The sequence below is a fragment of the Pteropus medius genome, unplaced genomic scaffold (genome assembly GCF_902729225.1).
Source record: "Pteropus medius unplaced genomic scaffold, Ma_sr-lr_union100, whole genome shotgun sequence".
NCBI lineage: Eukaryota > Metazoa > Chordata > Mammalia > Chiroptera > Pteropodidae > Pteropus > Pteropus medius.
The window spans coordinates 8,815,033-8,835,740 of NW_024352785.1; the positions used below are offsets into that span (position 1 = coordinate 8,815,033).

A 20,708-nucleotide genomic window follows, 5' to 3' on the forward strand; every position below is an offset into this window, starting at 1 on the left:
AAACGAATAACACAGTGCTGTGTGCTTGTGTGCAGGAGGGGCAAAAATGGGGAGCATGTAGAGTCAATCATATAAGGTTAATTATATATCTGTCGTGCCTGAAACATCAGATATTATCAAGTTGCTGGTCAGATATATGTCTGTATATCAGAAAACAAGTATGGCTTGAGGACAAATTAGGGAGTTAACAACACACAAATGGTTATTATAACCATGGAGTGAATGTAAGAATTTAGGAAGAGAATGCATGGATGAAAAAAATTGAGCTTGGATGGTGGTTATTTCACAATTTATTTTTGTACTCCAGAGAAGTTTTTCTGGCTTTCTGTCCTCTTGGTCAGAATAGTCTAACCCCTGAGGAAACAATGGCTGTGGTAATGCTGATGATGGAGCAATCACGAGTCAGATTATGCCCCAAAGAGACACATGGCTATGCCTTCAGGGGTGTTTATCTATGTTAGCTGTTCAATGGTGGAGTCTCAGGAAAAATAGTAGATAACCAGCTTTCTTCTCCTATGCTAGTCTTCAAGGAAGTCAGGTTGACTGAGCTGTTGCCAAGACAGTAATAAAGTTTGACAGAAAGTAAGGATGCATTAGTACAAAATTTTAACAATCAGGTTGGAACTTTTGTTTCAAGAAAACCTATGTGAGTTGTTTTATATGAATTATCCATATCTACTCCATGCCTTCTTTATAATATAGATTACAGATTGTACAAGACTGGGATTCTTTGCATTTTGATCACTGATACATCCTAGACACAACATAAGCTCTCAGTAAATATTTGTTGAATGAATAAATGAATGGTACAGGTGTTACATCCATGTCTGGTATGAAAAACAATTTCAGACTTATTGATTAAACAGAGAACAGATCAGCGATTCAAGTCCTGCCAATAACAAACTCAGTAAATTCTGTCTGATTAAACACTTTTATTTTCAATTCAGAAAAACCAGTTCATGAACTGTGATTTTCCAATCAGAATGGTAACCTATAAAAATGTTAAAGAAGATGCCAAGAAAATGTCACTTTTAGGAGTATTTTTTGACTCATTGACTCATGAAGTTACTGTAAGTGTGCACAGTGACTGTCACCGGAGGCACTGAACCATTTAGCAGATGGCTCTGTAAATGTGAAAAGGAATGGGCATATTTAGTATTATACCCACTAACTTCTTTTAATTTCTGCTGCATTTGTAGAGGGAAGCCACAAAACTCCATTATCTATATTTTTATCCACTGTTTCTTTTTTTCTTGATCCCAATTTTGCCCACACTGAACCGAAAGATAAGTAATAATTGTAGCTTATACTTATTTAAAACTTACTACGTGGTAGGTGCTGGTCTAAGTGCTTTACGTGTACTTGGTAATTTCATCCTCACACTATCTCAATTGTATAGTTAATACAATTATACCTATTTTAGATAAAAGTAAACCAAGGCATAGAGAAGTTGCTCAGTGTCATGATTAATAAATGGTAGGGCCAATGCATCTGACTATGATATTACCTACGTGTAACTCAGAGAAACCAGTTATTGCAGTCCAGCATCTTGGTGCTCCCAATGTTCTCAGTTGATAATACACATTTCAGATCTGTAAGTATACTGGGAACCACCTGGTCCAAACTTCTCATTTTAAGTGACAAGTGAGGCCCAGAAAATTAAAGGAACTTGGCTTGAGTATTCACAGTGAGTGGCTGGCTGCCTTTTTCAAATGCAAGGTTATTTGAAACAGATGTCCTCTGAAAATTAGGTGAAAAGAAATAAATGAAATAATTCAATGGATTTTTCTTGCACCCTAATTCATTATGCTCTAACTCTTGAGTCTTCCAATTGATATTTACTTATAATGCATTTCTGTATATAAGACATAAAACTTACATCAATCAGAAATGGGTTTGGTACAAGAAACAGTAAATACCAACAGAACTGTGGCTTCAAAAATTAGAAATTGATTTCTCTCTCATGTAAAGGAAATACAGAGACAGGCCACTCAGGAGTGGTATGGTAGCTCTGCAGTGTTCATGACTCAGACACTAGCAGCTCACCTCTCCACCATTCCTGGAGTGTGGCCCTCGTCCTCCTGTTAAAGTTTGCTCATCTAGCCATCATATCTCTATTGTAGAGAGCAGGATAGTGGAAAGAGAAGAGAGCAGCAAAGTATAAGTGTCACTGTATCAGTATCAGATAGCATGTGATCAGAAAAGCAGGTTTGCTAAGAGTGGAGTAGAATAATAGATTTATTTTAGGAACTTGACCTTCCAAACTGTGGGTATAGTTTAAACTGTTTATGTTCCGTGTTGGTTCTGTGTATAGTGCTGAGCCCGGAGACAGCAGGACAGGCTATTTAGAAGGAAAGATGGATGTTTTCATGGTTAGTTTTATGTGTCAACTTAGCTAGGCTATCATCCTCAGTCATTCAATTACTTGCTGTGAAGATGTTTTATAGATGTGACTAAAGTCTATAATCAGTTTACTTTTTAAGTAAGAAAGATTATCCTTGATAATCTGGTTATGACTGATTCAATCAGTTGAAAGGCAGAAGTGAGGCTTCCCAGCAGATGAAATTCCACCTTTGGACTGCAACTTCACCTTGTGCCTTAGAGGGTCCCTTCTTGATGGCCTAACAGTTTGTAGACTTGCCTAGCCAGCTTCCGGTGTAAACCAGTTCTTTGCAATAATTCCCTTAATATATATCTCCTACTTGGTTCAGTCTTTCTGGCCAAATCCTGGCTGATATGGAAATGATGTGAGAAAGAACAAGGACACCCTGGAACCCCCGAGGACAAAGTAAAACCTGCACTAATCTCTAACCACCTCCAAATCTCCAATTCTGGTGATGCTGGTAACCTGTAGGAAAAGCTGGCACCCTTTGTCATGGAGCTTACATGAATTTTCTTCAGAAGCTAGAAAAACAGCAGGATTCAGCAGGAATTGCTGCAGACCCAGCTGCGATGTCATGCTGACAAAAAGAGCCAGTGGATTCTTGATAAGATGCATAAGCTGCAACAACACCTGACTAAACACTGACCTTCCTACTATAAACAGAGCTGCTGCTTCACTTCTACCTTCCAAACTTTGTGCAAATTTGTCCTAGCCCATCCCAGTGCGGATCCATACAGGGAAGGGGGTTCTGAGAAATATTGTTTCAGCTTAGCTAAATTGACACAAAAAAGCCACCACTTCCAGGTATCTTGCAGGAGGTTTCTGAGAAGCTTCTACCTGATGCTTTTTATTTTATAGTTCATTGGCAAGAACGTGCAGACCACATCTGGCTACAAGTCTAAAACTCTGTTCTCTTCTAAAGAGAGGGAGGATGGACACTGAGGTCAAATAACTGGTCTTCTCTGTCAGAGCACTACTCTTATAGGATCCAGTTCCTACCATCTAGAGCTCAATTTTTAGGAGGAGAAATTAGACACTATACAAATCTGTACTGAGCTTTGGGGTTTTAGTTAAGTAGAAATACTTCCCCTTCATAGTCCCTTCAAAAACTTCCAAGTGCTTTTATGTTTAAAGAACTTGTCATACATATATCAAAATATTATCTTCAGGACAGCAGTGAACCCTTAGCAGCAGGTGATTCTTTACCCTGGGTGTCAGAGTGGGACTTATACAGATTAGCAGCAGGACTTTTCAAAGGCCTTTGGAGGGAATGTTTTCTTTTCCTGGAAGAAGAAAATGCAGGGTCAGTGGCCAGGGGCTTCCCGTATATACGGAATGCCTTGGGGGATCTGCTTTAGTCCAATGAAAAGGAAACCACTCAGTTTGTTCTCTGTGTCTATGAATATGTTTCTGTTTTGTTTAGTTTGTTTGTTCTGTTTCTGTAGATTCCATATGTTATTAGACTTATCATGATGATCACATTGTAAAGTATATAAAAGTTGAGTCACTATGTTGTACACCTGAAACTAACATAATATTTAATGCCAACTATATTTTAAAAATGTTTTTTTAAATAAAAAGAGAAGAAAACCCACTTATATTGTGGACTTATGTAGATAAAATAGATTTTAATGCTTCTTTGTACAAATTCGACCAAATCAATTCCAGTAATAATATTTAATGTCTTTTGAGCTTTACTACAGGCCAGGCACTGACCTAAGCAGTGTAGGTAGATTATCACATTTAATCTCATAAGAACCCAATGAGGTATTTATAATTATTATTCACATTTTACAGGTAAGGAAGTGATGCACAAAAAAGTAATTCAACAAGACAATATAAATAGCAGGACATGGGTCTTCACAGCCTTTCTCCTGCATTTCCCTGATGTACACCTGGATCTTGACTCATCTCAGAAACAATACCCTCTCTGTACTAGGGTAGGAAAGTGAATACAGGGGAAAAGCCTGTTAACAATAAGGACCTAAACCAAAAGGAGTTTCTACTTAGCCCATAGATAACTAGAAAGTTAAATTAATTAGAAGCCCTGTTCAAGGATCATTCTGTTTAAATACAGTTAAATAAATAATAATCTCTAACTATATTAGGATCAGCTCTAAAAGAAAAACACTGAGAGAGTAAGGTGTAAGACAAGGAAGGAGGGGCAGAGGGATGGATGGATTTCGCCGCCCCGACAGACATGCAGGCGTGACCTCGGTGGAGTCTGGATCTTCTTCCATACCTATTGGCTAAGTTCTGTGAAGGCAGATGCTGTTGATGTTCCTCTGTAGCACTCTGTAGCACTCAGGAGTCCTTCAGGGGCTTTGCCTAACACGGGTGCTCAAGAACTGGTTCAGGAAGAAGTACTTGAAGGAAGAGACTTGGAAGCCATGTATCAGTTTAGCACTGGTGCAGTATGCATTATTTTATACTGAACGTTAAGACTCAGGGCAGTAGATGTTATTTTCTCCTGTGTCACCGGGATCCATTGGGGCCCGGAACCCATATGTGACACCATAATTGGCCTGTTTTGTTTTTTTTTATTAATTTAAAATTTTTTTTAGATGGGGTGTTTGTGTGAGATTTGACAGAGACCACCCAGATGTGTGTATTATACTGACAGACATCCCTCAGATCCCCCAGTAAGTAGGCAGTTGACAGAGGATGTGATTTTTCATTCCTCTTGAAGTAGCTTTTTACCTCTTTTGACCATGTGTCTGACAAAAATCCAAACAAGTTAAGTGTTGCAGAAAATATAAAAAGAGCTAGAAGCCAGTAAAATCGAAGGACGACCTTCCTTCCACCCACCCCCTGTCCCCGAGGGCATCTGATGACAAAAGGCTCCAGCATGACAAACTGCCTGCCTGCATTTCACCTGTCTCAAAATCCTCTTGGCTTTCTCTCTCTTTCTCTTTTTAAACTCAGAAATGGAATATATGAAACACAGGGTGAAGAGTAGCAATCAAAATCCAGAAGGCTAGAAACATTTGCTCCATTCTCTGAATTTATGTATATCCCCTATCTCTGGAAGGCTCTCGGAACCGAAATGCTCAGCGCGGCTGGTGAGTTCCCTGCAGCAGCTGGCAGTGGAGCTATAAATAGAACGGGGCGGGAAGCGCCTTGCGGAGGGGGAGCGGGCGGGAGATTCCCTGCTCTCCCTCCGCCCGCCGCTGCGCGTTCTGGGCCCGGGGATGCCGGCGCGGAGGGCGGGCGCCAGGGCGGGGTTAACCCCCGCGCCGCCTCGCGGCTCCAGGCAGCAGCGTCAGCGGGGGGAGGGTGTGATGGCGAACACGCTGGAAATGAAGACGGGTTTCTAACCTTGGAGTGGGAAAACCACCACCTGTGATTTCACTCCCTCCCTGTCGTTCCTTTGAAGCTCTGGTTAACACCTGAAATTCGGCCTTACACACACACACACACACACACGAAGGAATTTGGTCCATGTCTTTTTTTTTTAAAGCGGCGTAAATCCAAACCTTAAAGTTAAAACCATACCCAAATTTGGTCTTGGGAATAGTGTTGGCTTTCATATTTCAGCACAGGGTTCCCTCCCGCGTGCTGCTTTTTGCAGTGCACTTTCCTCGGGAGGGATGATCAAGGGGAAACCGTGCGTGTGCGTGTGTGTGTGTGTGTGGGGGGGGTTTGATGGGGGGTTATTTTTGGCGCATGCACACCCCTCGGTAGTCTCAAGGTCTGCAATACCCTGAGCATTTCGGGTCCCCGCCAGGCTCGTCCCCGCCAGCCAAGGACTGGAGAAGGAGGGAGTCCCCAGTCCCGGCAAGGCATCCTGCCACCAGCTTCTGTATTTAGCACAGTCGGTGCTGAAGCAAGGACAGGCAAGTAGCTGGGTTCTCTGAAGGTGGACCCTGACCTGCTGCCAGCGGGCAGCGCAGCGGGGACCCGGCTCGCCCCGCCGCGCCGGCCCGCGGCCGGGCCCCCAGCGCACCCGGACTCCCCTGCGGGTGCTCGGAGCCCCGGAGCAGGGGAGGAGAGAGGGACGCGGCGCTTTCCTGGGCGGTGAGCTGTCACGGAATTTGACACCCAGAGAGGCAGCTGGTCCCTGGCCAGGACTCCCGATCTTTCTCAGATGGAAACAGTTTCTCCCAGTGAACCTGCCGGAATTCTCACTGGAATCTCACTTTGGCTTCACCTCCTAGCGCATTTAACCAAGGCCGCGTTTCCCGCTTTGGGGCAAGGAAGGCTCCAAATGGAGTGGGGCTCCTGGTTGCAGAATCAGGTAAGCTAGCATCTAAGGTGCCATTGATTGGGGGCTACAGATTTGATGGAGACAATTCTCCCTCAGGCATGATGGGGAAATGAAGTTTGCCTTGGGGTTCCCCTCCTCCCCTTCCCCACTCCGGGCCCCTTCTCCCTTCTTCACCTCTCTTGTCTACATTTTCCCTGTCCCTATTCATACTTTAAAAAGAAAAATTTCCTTGGGAGGGTGGTTGGTGGAGGGACTCCCTTTTGTTTTTATTTTCAGCATTTTAATGTTCTACATTAGAGGCCATTGCCACAGTGCGCTCTGAAATCCCCCTCCCCCAATCCCTTTGCCTTCCACCCTTCCTCCCTTACCTCAGTTTTCTGTTCCCCTCTCTCCTTATCTAGCCTATTTATTTTTCTTTACCATCTTTGAAAATATGTTTTTCTTTTCCCTCTTTGATGACATAAGCCAGAATAAATGGAGAGGGGAGATTGTCCTGACTTGTGTGTAATGTAGTGCTAGGGTTATAGGGTATATGAATTGATGGTTTATGGACCATTTATCCATCAAGAATTGTTGAGCACCTACTCTGTGCTGTTTTTTTGACTTCTTGTGTGGGATGACCAGACCATTCTCCTGAAAATAAACTGCTCCCCCCTCCATTTTCACCAAGTTCCCCTCTACTTTCCTCTAGGCTGTGGGAAACCAGCAGGATGTAGATGTGTGGGATAGGAGGAAGTTCATTGGGTCCAGGCTGGTTTGGTGCCTTGTGCGCTCAAGCCATGGAGTAGTAATAAAAATCACACATTAATAATAATAATGGACATTTATTGAGCACTTGGTATGTTTTGGTAATGTTCTAAGAACTTAACAAGTATTAACTCATTTAAACCTCATAACAACCCCATGAAACAAGGAATACTAGTACCTCTTTTTTACATATGAGACAACTCAGGAACATATATTTTAAGTAATTAGTTCATGATGACACAACTAGTAAGTGAGGAGCTGATATTAAAACTCAGCGCATCTGACTCTAGAATACAACTCTTAATCAGTTACATATCTCTGTCACCACATATTCATCCACCTTCTCTGGACTCAGCACTGTTCTAGGCAATGGAGATGGACGAATGCACAAGGCAACCCAAATCCTTGGCACTTATATTTTACTTGAGGGAAATAGACAATATATCAGCAAACAAACTAGATAATTTCAGGTAGTGGTAGAGTTCACAAAGGAAACAGGGTGCTGTATTAGAGAGTGGCAACCTTTACGTGGTGAGTGGTTAGGGAAATTCTCTTTGTGGTGGGAACATTCAGGCTGAGACAGTGAAGCACTGAAGAGAGGAAATAGAAATATCTAATGAACACATGAAGCGATAGTTATGCTCTTCAGTAATTATGGAAATGTAAATCAAGGCCACATTGAGATGTCCTTTTACACCCATTTGCTTGGCCTCAAATTAAAAAGTTTGACAATATCAAGGGGTTGAAGAGGCTTTGGATTCACAGGATCTTCCAACATTGCTGGTGGGAGTATGAACTGGTACAGTGACTTTGGAAAATAGGTTGGCATTATATCCTGATTTGAACATTCATACACACACCTGTGAGCTAATAGTTCAACTTGCTTCTAGGTTTATACCTATTAGAAACTTTTGCACATATTCAATAAGCTTTATAAAATAGGTAGAGATTACTTCTTTCATTTTAAATGAAATCTGATTCAGTTGAGACATGTACATGAATATTAATAACAGTCTGGTTCCCGATAATGAAAACCTGGAAAGAAGTCCAATGCCCATCAGTGATGAGTAGAGGAATAGTGCAATATTGTCACATAGAGGAATATTACACAGTAGTCAAAATTGAACAGGGGCACAACAATGTAATTGGATTTTAGCAATATACTTCTAAATGAAAATTTTCTAGATTACATATAATATGATAATCTTTTATAATATTAAAAACTACTAAAATAAAAAAACTATTTAGGAATACATGTAGATACAATAATATTATATAAATAGGAAAGCAAGAGAATGAGAACCCAAGATTTGTATTTATTACCTTAGATAGGGAGAATCAGGGGGACCATATGGTTGGAAGCAAGTCATCATCAGAGTCCCAGCCATGTTTTGGCTGGTAGAGCCAGGTATGCTTTTACATTATTAAAAATAACTAATAAGTAATGAAATATGACAGAGCATGCATGGATTAATGATGAGAATATATGATGAACCAAGTATTCAGACTAACCTTGTTCTATGTGCTGTGGTCCAAACTGGAAGGTAGAAAAGAAGAGACCTCAGAGAGAAGGGAGCTTGATGTTTTATATTTTAGAAAGAGAAAGGTTAGAGTAAGGGTAGGCTAGTGGGTCAGAGAGGCAGACTGGTTCCAGATCATGTAGGGCCTTGTAGGTCAAGATAAAGAAGGAAAGGTTTTAAGCAAGAGAGTGAAATGATTTGGTTTAAGATTTTAAAAGGCCACTCTGAATGCTATGTGGAAAATAGACCATGGGAAGGGCACTTATGAGGCCACTGCAGTAGTAGAGAGAAAATGATGGCAGGAGCATGCCTGTGTTTCTGCAAGTTATTTACTGCACAGAGCATGAGCTTGGAGGTCAAGTGGAGGTTAAAATCCAGACCATGCTCTGCTTGCCAGCAAACATCCTGGTGCTAGGCTGTGAAGGCCTGGAGGAAGGGGACCTTTTATCAAATATGCACAGAGGGCTCTGTAGGCCTGCAGCACCCAATGGTGGTGAGAATGGACTTGAGAAATGAACAGATTCAGGACATATTTTGTAGGTAGAATAGACAGGATTCATTGATGGATTATTTATAGGAGTCAGTAAGGGAAAGAGAGGACTCAAAGGTGACCCCTGCATTTTTTTTTTTTTTTTGACTGAGGATGTTGATGCTGTTACAGAAAAGAAGAAGAACAATCAGGGTAGAAAACCATATTTTAGATGTGTTAATTTTGAAATGCTATTGGACAGCTGAGTAAAAATGTCAGTGAGGGAGCTGGGTATGAGTTTGAAGCTTGAGGGAAAATTTGTGGCAAGAGACATAAATGTGGGGACTCTGAACCTGTGGATAGTATAGTTCAAGTACCTCCACTTAGTTGTCATTGTCAGATTGTGAATTCCTTTCTTTTTTATTCCCAGCAGAGTATGAAGTAAGTTATCAATAAATAATGGTTGACTAGATGACAGAAAAATACATAAACAATATAGACGTGAAGAAATCGAGGGGAAACTGAGGAAGTGTCTTGAATATCTGGACGCTGTCATTGTCTAAAGGTTGAAGCTGTGTAGTTTCCAATCCCTCCTGAGGCTGAAGCAAGTCTAATGGTGGTACTAGCTCGTTAGGAGGATGTGACCAGGGTTTTTAGGGCCAGTGTCACATGTGGATACCCAGGGTTATTTAGAGAAGCCAGAAATGGTAAGAACTGAAGAGTGAAGACACAGAGTGGCCAGGAGAAACCCGAGGGTCAGAGAAAGAAGATGAGGGGGCACAGAACTAAATCAGAAAGTCACCCGCAAATGCGGTGAGCCTTGCAGGTGCAGGAATAGAGTGAAATCAGCACGAGAGAGGACTGAAGGGCTGAATGAAAGGATCTGAGGCAATTGGTACAAATGGAGCCACAAGGTTCAATTTAAAACCAATGAATTGTAGGCATACTTGATCATCACCAGCTAACTAGTCTGGCCACATGTCAACCACCTCCAACTCCGCAGGACCTCAGGCTGTGTTGTCTTTTGTGACATCTCATTTAGGAAATGATTATGAAGGGCTTCCTATCTATGCCAGATATCCCATCCCATCACCATGCTGTCTCCTCTGTGGCACTTGCCTTCACAATACCCTGCCGTTGCCAGGCCTGAGGGGCTGGCCTTGCCCTTCTACATTTGGGCCTGGCAAGGTTCTTTCATGTCACCCCATTTCATCACCCTGTTGATATCTAGCTCCCCTGCCACCCCCCTCTCATTGCAGTTAACATCTCTTGACTTGTCTGTCTTCTTTCCTCAAAGTGGCTTCTCCTTGTCTCTGTTCACTGGTGTATCTCTAGTGCCAGCTCAGTGACTGTGCGCAGGAATTGGGAAAGGAAGAGAGGGAGAGAGGAGGAAGAATTCTCCTTTTTGGCTTGATGTTGAGGTGATCAAGATGAGACCATTCTATCTTCACTGATAAACACACAAGGACCTCTCTTTGCTCAGACAGCCGGGTACAGTATTACTTAAGAATGTAGGCTTTGGAATAAAATAGATCTAGAGTTCAATTCTGGTTCTACCACATATGGCTTGGTGAGGTCACTTAATCTTTTTCAATTTCTTCATCTGTAAAATGTGGATAATAACAAAACCTTCTTGTATTGTTGTGAGTTTTAAATAAGATAATAATGTGAAGCTTCCTAGCACAGTGCTTGGCATAGGATAAGGACGCAATAAAGTTCAGCTGTTATTATTTTCCAAGGAATTTAATTGTTAATTCCTCCTTTGTTGATCAGCTTCAAGGAATACTTCTAATTCTGAGAATTTAGGCTCTTTATCCAGAGGAGCCAGTGCCCTGGCAATAAGGTAGTAGTCATTTTTGGCAGACTGTTTCTGGGCACATGGGCATTTGCTGTGTCATTTCTCACATTACTCCATGTCATATTCCTGCACATAATTCACGGGCAGCCAGGAGTCTGAATGGCAGTGAAGATTCAGAATTTATTCAACATTCCATAAACAGCGATTGAATGTCTTACTATGTAAATAGAGATGTAGTGATGACTAAGGCACAGTCTCTGCTTCCAAAGAAATCACAGTCTCGTTAGGGAGGCAGATAAATAAACAGACAATGACAATATACATATTCATGGGATCACTTCTGCTGCAGGCACCTGTCCCCCAAGCCCACCCCCAAACCCCACCCACCCAGTGCTGGGAAGAATGTTGTGAACATAGAAGTAGTGATGGTAGCTTGTATTTGAACGTGTATTTACAGTGTATAAATAATGCTCACTTCGAGTTATTTCATGTGATTTGCATAACAGCCTTATGAAATAGGTAGAGATTACTACTCTCATTTTATGAGCGACATCTGATTCCATTGGGGAGATGCTTTTAAATAAGGCAAAGTGTCTTATGTAGGACACTACCACTTTTCTGTCTTTAACCTCTTCCATTGTCCTTCCATTGTTCTTATTCAGGGCTCAGTCTAGTTCACCACCCTTGTTGGGCTGAGGTTTAGTTTTGATTCTGAGTTTCTCTCCTTGGATTTGATGGCCAACTTTATCTTCCCTTTCTGGACCTTTGCTTTCTGTCAACTTAAACTGACAACTCATTCCATTCAGGTGGCTTTGTGCAACTATTCCAATCTCCAAGACCCCATCTGGGTGCTGGCCGTGAGGCAAAGCCCAAGCGAGGGTCACAGGGTTTCCCCCGATGGAGGGGTCAGAAAGAGAAGCTTGGCTGAGTAACTCTGCTTGTGCAACTTAGGAAATGGAGGAAGCAGCAGAAGAATCTTTTCATTCCCCAATTTCACAATGCTGGTTCAGTCAGGAGTATCACTGATGTTTCTCCTGATTGCAGAAGGAATATGGAAGTCACATTATCCTCCCTAAAAATGGAATGACTTATTTGCACTTTCTCAGAGATGTTTTAACAGCAGTTGGTCATTTATGAAATACTCAGAAGTTGTCTGATAAAGAATACATAAGAGATTAAAATCTTTTTATGGTTATTTATGTAAAGAATATGGTTTGTTTTCTTTTTAGAAATTTACTTAGGGAAACTAAAGCTTGCAGATGTGTTTGTCATGTGATTATAACATGGGAAATTGAGTTTATTGCTGAAAACATGTGCTTTTCAAATCTGTATTTTTTACGTTTGTGGAAGATATTATTATAATAGATATTTTTGCTGCCCATGTCGTATCTGAGTGGGGCAGCTCAAACACCTCTGCCAGATCTGCAGTGCAGCAAGAGGAGGATTTTGATTGTAGTGGCTCAGAAATACTGAAGGAGCAACTTCCTTCCACAGATCTTCAACCTTTACCACAGCAACTTTGAGTATATTATTTCATAAGGGAGAAAATTGGTTAGCTGGTTATTTTCTTTGAATTTATGTGTGAAGTTTGTGAAACACATGGGAAATAAAAGCCATCATTTATCAAAGGTGAGCTTTGAGAGGGATGTGAAATTCCATTTGCCACAGTGTATTAGGGATCAAGTTATATGTTAATTGACTAGTAAAGAAATTCTACAAAAAATTTTGTTTTGTATGCAGGGAGACTAGTCTCATTTAGAAAAAGTCTGAATTACAATATGTGTGTTTTAAGAAATACCTTTGTTTTACTTTCAGTTCATGCAGTCACAGTACCAACAAAGTGTTTGCATTAGTGCCTCTTCTTTCATGTATGGATAAGACTCTTCTGTAATTATTAACATTAGTTGAAAATAAACAAGTAAGTCCTTAAAAACATCTGTTTTGCTTTTAGGGTATTAATTTGCTTGGTGAAATTCTTCAACACAACTGGGTAAACTTCAGCCCAAGCTAATTCAACAGCACATAATTTCTAAATTACGGAAACCTAAATGATTTTTACTGTAAATTCAAATTGAAAACTAGACATCCAGTCACAGACCAAGCTGGATTTTCTGCTTAACTATAAGGGAGAGATTGTTTTCCTTCTAGACTGGCGAAAAATTTACCACCCGACATGCTGACAGCTTTGATGTGTTCTGGAAGAGACAGGCCTTGCCAACTGTGGACAGCTGTGCTTGGCACACCCCTCAGTCCAGACTCCCGACTCTACTATAAACATTTTTTTTCATATAGCCCCTCAAATAAATGACTGACGAAAACTAAGCCAAAACTGACGATTATCAGGCATGTGTCTGAAGATGCTGGCTGCTTTTTGTCACGGCATCTCTGGCCAATTAGACTGAGTGAATCTTCCTGCTACACTTTTTCTACCTTTACCGCAAATCAGAAATCAGATATTGTCTTACATAGAATGGGAGAGCTAGATGAAGACGAAGTTTGGCAGGTGAGACGAGTGCTTCTCAAATTCATACTTTTCAAAACACAGATCCCTGGGCTCTACTCCTAGAGATTCTGACTCTGTCAGAATTTCCCAGCATTTCCACTTATAACAAGTGCCCAGGTGATGCTAACACTGCAGATGTAGGAACACACTTCAAGCTACACTGGCCTAGGTCATTAATTTTGAGGAAACTTGGCGAAACAATGGAACTGCGTTTCAGAAACAAAACTCACCAGAACATGGCCAGTCTAGTGGAGGGAGATAAGGCAATGCTAGTGTGACCAAATGTCCAGTTTGATCCAGATTATCCCAGTTTTAGCACTGAAATTCTTGTGTCCCGGGAAACCACTCAATCCCAGGCAAACTGGAAATTTGGTCCCCTTACAAGGCATGCTAGGCTAGCTTATCATGGTAGGTTTATTATGCTTTGAAGTGACTGGTGTTTTGCCTAAATCTTAAACCCACAGTGGGTTTTAAGACAAGCCATTGAGCACACTATGAGATAACATGTAAATAAGGGTAACCGAGGCACTGCTGGTTTGAGCTTTCAGCTTTTCTAAACCTCTTTTCTCACAAGTTGTGGTAGATCAAGGGTTATCACAGTGATTCTCAAACTTGTCTGCCCATTGGAATCACCTGGCAAGCTTAAAAAAGGAAACATGCCTGTGTTCCATAACACCCCACCTGTTGTGAATTAATTGGTTTAGGGCGTGGCCTGGGCTCCTGTAGTTTTTAAAGGTCTCCAGATGATTCTAATCTGCAGACAACTCTGGGAATCACCATGGTAAGTAGTGTCCAAAGACAGCAGCTGTAAATATTTCCACATGAAGAAGTAGGGTCTATTTCCTGTGCATCGAGTCGCACTGCCTTTGTGACTTGCTGTGAACAATAAAGTTTAAAGAAGATGAATTCTGGGGCTTTGAGCCCAGGCCGTGAGAGGACTGGTAGCATTTGCTTCCTGCCTTTAGAAGACAGCCTCCATATGAGGGGTCGGACTCTCCTGAGTCCACAGGGCTGTGAAGAAGTTTCAGCTTGCCTCGGGGAGAGTGAGCCACTGCCTGAACAAACAGCAAGACACAGACTTGTGAGTGAAGCTTTCTTGGACCTTCTAGTCCAGCCCAGCTAACAGCTAAATTTGGCCGAGTGACCCCAACTGGTGCCACCCGGATCGAAACCGTGCAGGCAAGCCCCCCACATCTTTGCTTTAAATCCTCATTTTTGTGTGGTGTATTATGGAACAGTATTCTATAGCGTACTTGCATTTATTGGTAATAACAATATAAAGGGGACATTTTGAAATGCCCTGTGTAAATAAGGAATGCTTTATCTGTCATCTCCAGATCAAAGTGCAAAGCAAAATGAGACCCATGCCACTAAATATTCAAAGGGAAATTATTTTATTAATAAAATTATTAGTGATAGTGAGCAAAGAGATTTCACTGGTGTCAACAAAGTAGCTTCAACAGTGCCTTCTCTTGCATCTTCTAGAAAGCAGAGCCCAAGGCAGTGCTTAGAGTGCTATCAATTTGGGCTGTGCTACTCCAGAGTGAGTGAACAAGGCAAGAGAAAATGTGATGTGATGCAGTGTAATGGCATGTATTACCACACGAGCTGCTGTTTAACAAAGAGCTGGGCTGAGACACACCAAGTCGCTCTTACTTGCATGCTTACATAACATTGTCCCTGCACATTTGGGGGTTTTCCAGAAGAGTTGAAAGGAAGAGCTATACCTTGGGATGGTTCATGGGAGAGAAAAAAGAAAGAAGAGCTTGGCTTCCCAGCTTCCTCTTATTTCATTTCTTGTTGAAAGCTAAGTCCATGTACTTCCTGCTCTTCAGTGGATGCTTGGGAATCCAGGCACCATGCCATACAATACGTTGTTTTTCTCAAGTCCAAAAGTGGAGGGACACCTGTACATGGAAGCGATGCTCACCAAGAGACAGAGAGTAAGAAGGGGTTGAGGGATTCTGAGAAAGTACACAATTTTATTGTGTGGTGTTTGATTTTTTTATTGGTTTTTACAAAAACAAACACTGTGAAGTATCTTACTTTGATAATGCTTTTGCAAACTACACTCTGAAGCTGAATTTAACCAGTATGGATTCCCCTTTTTATTTTAGCCACACACTCATGATCAGTTCTAACGTAAATGCTATATTAGTCTTGACTGGTCTTTTCCTTTCCAGTCGTCTCACGAAACACAACATTGTCCCTGCACCTTTGCAAAAGAGGTTGAGCAGCTCTGCTTTCATCTTTAGCTCCAAGGATTTGGTTCTTATTTATTATTTTTCAGAGTCAAGTCTTTCCCAGCACAGAATGGAGTATGCATGCTTTATAGTCTTTAGAGAGAAGCAGGACAGCAATGAGCAGTCACTTCTGAACATCCATCCTTTTTGATGAGCTGTTAACTTTTTTCCTAGTCAGATCTTTTTTTTTTTTTGGTAGTGGGGAGAGAGATTTTGAGTGTAAACATTATGCCATATTTAATTATTTCACAGGGCTAGGTGGTTCCTAAATGACAATGCTTTCTATGACTAATATCATTATAGGTTACAGCTCAATATTGCCTTGACTATAGGAGCCATTATGTCAGAGAATCAAAAATCTATTTAACACATTGAGGGGTTTATTGTTCAGTGCATACTTTTTCTGGAAAAAAATATTTTCATTAGTGTTTTAGCGATCTGCTGATGGTAGACTTTTTTTTTTTTTGCTTTTTAATTATCTCATGTGTATAAGCAGTGAAGATTGCCTAACTTCGAAAGGGCAGGCCAAAAGAATTTTGTCTGCAATTAAAGCCTGTGAAGTTAATCTGGCCATTCCTTTTCCTGTGGACGGGTAACCTCCCCTCCTATTTTCTACAACTGAGGTGACTGATAGACTATGATGATATTTATAACTGAGGTGATTGATTGACTGTTATGATATCCAGCCATCAACGTTCATTGTCTATTTGGAGCACTGAGGGGGATGATTTATTTTTATAGAACTATTCCTAAGTAGTAAGCATGGAAAGATTCTTATGGCATAGAGAAAGATATAAAGATTTGTAAAACATCTCATGCTTTTGTTTCTGTTCCAAGTTGCAACATGTGAACGGTCTTTGGAAAAGTCCTAAATTTGTGGTATCACTGTTTTCTAGTGACAGTTATTAGGTTCACTTTATTCTCAAGTAAAAGACCATGGCAGCTAACGTCCAGCTAGTCTCCACTTCCTTGGAGGGTGGATTTTCTAAATGTTTCCCGAACAAGTTGTAGATCTTTAGACCTAATTGTTGCTATTGAATGGAAGGCATACTCTGTATGTGGAGATATAGAGGTGGTGTATTAAATACACTTTCTTTATTAAATGAAAGAAATTCATTTCAAACTGGCTGAAATAAAAAAGGGAATTGGTTGGCTCCAATAAGACAAAGGCTGTGGGTGTGACCATCTGTATCTAGGATTCAAGCAATGATATTGTAGAGAACTCCCTCCCTTTCTCTTTCTCTCTAATTTTGTCTTTAACTCTTGGTTCTTCTTTTGTCCAAGATGGCTTTGTTCCCAGGCATGCTTTTCTCTTGTGGCTCCATGACATGCATCAATCGATCTAAGCTTTACCTCTAAAGCTTAGTTTTGTTTTTCAACAAATCTATATTTTCAACAAATTTTCCCGGTTCTGTCTAGGATTGAGTTTAAATGGACAGGAATGCTCAGATTTGGTAAGAATCTTAGAGTAGAAGAGGGGTGATTCCCCAGGAGAAATTCAAGGTGTTATACCCGAAATATAGGAAGGATATCAGGGTGTCAAAAATAATGAATATTCACACGTGTAGTTTTGTCAGTTACCTGAAAATGGACCCAAGTTTTCAGAGTAGATTCCTATTAACTGAGCCCAGAGAGAATGATGTATAAATCCAGTGCTGATTTATTAGTTGACAATGAGAAGGACATTCAAACAACCTCAAATGCCAGTGTTGACAGAGCAGTTCATTTTCTCCCCTTAGGCAAACCACGAGGAAAGCTAATCATAAAAAATTTGTTGAATGAGGATGGATCAGAATAAGAGGAGATAGTGTAATGGTCCATTGTAAGATCTGCCCTGGGAACCAGAGGTCTGGGATTCCTGGGGACAGAGCAGCATTGTTCTTGGATGGTATACAGAGAGTCTTTGTGAAATTTTGATGCTTTGGGCTTCTCTTTTGGCTAGTATTTATCAAATGGTGGCCCTACCAACTGCATTAAAATCACTAGGAAGCTTGATAAAGTGCAGATTTCTGGTCTCACCCAGAACTGCTGAATTGGAATTAATGAAATGAATCTGTATTTTCAACAAATTCTCCTGGTTCTTTATAGTATAAAAGTTAAGCTAATTAAACTCTTCTGTTCGCACAGTCTTTATTCTAACAGGACATAAATGATTATATTTCTGCTTAATAAATTATTAAACATTTTGGCTTTGACTACCAATCATAGCTCTCAATTTAAGGTATTTTCACATTCATTTTAATTACAAAATTCTGATTAGAAAGTAATAAAGTAAGTTAGGAAAGAATGGAAATATGTAATAAGGGATTTAGTAAAACCGTCTGTGATTTCATTATCATTTGTTGTCTTTCTCTTTTGTGTGTAGGGTCTATAGCATTTGATTCCTGCTTTAATTACTCCAATTTAACTTGAGATCATCTCCTCATAGTGATTTTTTTTTCTTATCTGATAGTAATGGCCAGTCTCAAAATTTCCATTCATGTATTTACAGACAGAATTTTATTCCCACAGGTCATTAAGCATGTATAGTGTATGTAATTTTTTACAATAAGTGTGGAAGAATGAAGTGTGTTTTACTTTAAAATTAAACAGATAGAATTACATATGTATCTTATAAACACAAACTAACTTTTTCTAGAAGGGGGATTTTTAGATATGTTCTTACTAAGGGAATATTATAACAAAATCAGGGAGGTCATGGTTAATGGTTAATTGTCACAGATTGTTAAGTGCATTTAACCTTGTGTTATTGAAGTTGTTTACAAGTTTAAGTGAAAAAAACTGATTTGTACATGAAATATTCTAATGAATGTATTTTCCATAACAAATACACTTACCTTCAAGATCGTTCTTAGAAGATAACTATTAAATAAATTTTCGAATATTACATGAAAGAGTTTTAGAAGAGTATCTTGGGTAGAAATTCAAGTTTGAGTTTTTAAGATATAGAAAAAAAATATGGATTTAACAGAAAATTTTGGGCCACATAAAAATTTTATGGCTACATGTGATCTGCAGTCAGTCCAGGCCCTATTGATTCACTATTCCTGGTTAGCTGAGCCCTGTTTATACCATGGGTCTCAGATTCCCAGCCAGAACTGCCTGAATGTCCCTTTATACTGTTTCCATAGGTGAAAGCCCAGGCTACTGTCACTTCTGCTGGCATACCTTTCAGAGTCCCCCCACACAGCACCCACTGACGAGAAGAGACTTCAGAGGCTTTGCCTTCCCCTGTGCTGCTAGGAGGGTCAGGTAACAATCCAGGGTGTAGGGAATTTGATGCATAGTGGAATGGACTTTGACCAGAGAGAGAGGAGAGGATGAGCCCATGCATAAACTGCTTGCCTTTCTTCTCCCACCTGCAGACTATTCTAAGATGCAGGAGTTTATAAACCTACATAGAGATGGTATAGAAAAATGCACAGCAGTTTTGTCTGTGGAGAAGTTATTGCCAGCTCAGTTACACACTATTTTATTCACGGCAAAATTATGCTCAGACTGAGGTTGTATTTGTCAATAATTTATTTAATACAGGTCTACTGTGGGAGTTATAATTTATAATAATATTTCACAAGTCAAAGACATACAGGATAATATCTCTTAATAAGCCAATAAAGAAATAACATAGTCTAAACCAATGTTAAGTTGGTTACACCATGGTTTCAGGAAAAGGGGAGATGAAAGAAATAGTCCAAGTGTAGTCAAGGTGTACCTTTCCACGAGTTGGTTCTCTGTAGAGTTGGTCCTTCGCTGATGGCGCACATTGCTACTGGACAATAGCTGTGTTGGTAGGGAAGATGAGCTGCTACGGCTTGTGCCATTGCCTATGAGGAGTAGCCTCGTCAAAGCAAAAAGAAATGTTCTTTCTCTTCTTGTGCTTGTTGCATGGTTTAATGCCACTGCCAACCAAGAATAGGCCAGCTACAGCAGAATAAGTGTTTCAAGATCTTGAGAGAGCAATTTAAATTAGCGAAGAGTAGCCTTGCCCAGACAGAACACTCTCGAGTTGCTGGTCAAACCTCTTGCTTTTTAAAGTTTAAAAGTCTGTCATGTGATGGACACCACTGCTGTTACTATTGTGTCAAGCAACATAATGGTCCTCTCCATTCCATAAGAACTTTTTAATATTCAACTTCCAAACAATTTCATCAAAATTAGTTATTCAAAACAAGTTCACACCACAAACAACTTGGCCTAAAACAAACTTTCAAAACATAGATTTGAAATCATAACAAATCAACACACAATAATTCACCTTGTGATTTCACATCAAGTTTTATTTATATATATCTTAAGGACCTAATGTCTTTTACAAATCTATGTATAACAATCCACTCTGTGCTTTTAGATCACTTACAGTCTTAATCATACTCAATCATATTTTGTGAATTAATTTCCTTTGACACAGTCAAATCAGTAGACAAAATATAGTTCCCTCACTTTGCACACTATATATAACATGAGGTTTCATGTGAATATGTTCTGATGATAAATGGGAATTGTTTTTCTTTCAAGTTTCTCAAGATGGAATTCTAAGGGTAATATCTACAACTTTCAGAATTTTGCCTGAAATTTAGCAGGGCTTCTTCTCACTGTCCCTATTTATTCTTTTAAAATGGAAAAAACAAATATCTTTTCATTTAAAAAGTCTCATTGATTTTTGTTTCCTATGAGGATCTAAGAAAGAAATTTTTATTGAGGTATAGTTGACACACAACATTATATTAGTTTCAGGTGTACAATATAATGATTTGATATTTGTATACTGCAAGATGATCAACACAAAAAAGTCTAGTTAATATCTGTTACCACATAATTACACATTTTTCTTTTAATGA

At 40.1% G+C, this 20,708-nt stretch overlaps 1 long non-coding RNA gene across 1 annotated transcript in view; it reads left to right on the forward strand.

Moving 5' to 3' along the window:
- The first annotated feature begins 6,024 nt into the window (after nt 1-6,024).
- LOC120590833 (uncharacterized) overlaps nt 6,025-20,708 on the forward strand; it is a 135,473-nt gene continuing 120,789 nt past the window's right edge. The window contains exons 1-2 of the long non-coding RNA XR_005649781.1: nt 6,025-6,620; nt 19,002-19,122. This is a non-coding gene — a long non-coding RNA (uncharacterized LOC120590833). The remainder of the gene's footprint in view (nt 6,621-19,001; nt 19,123-20,708) is intronic.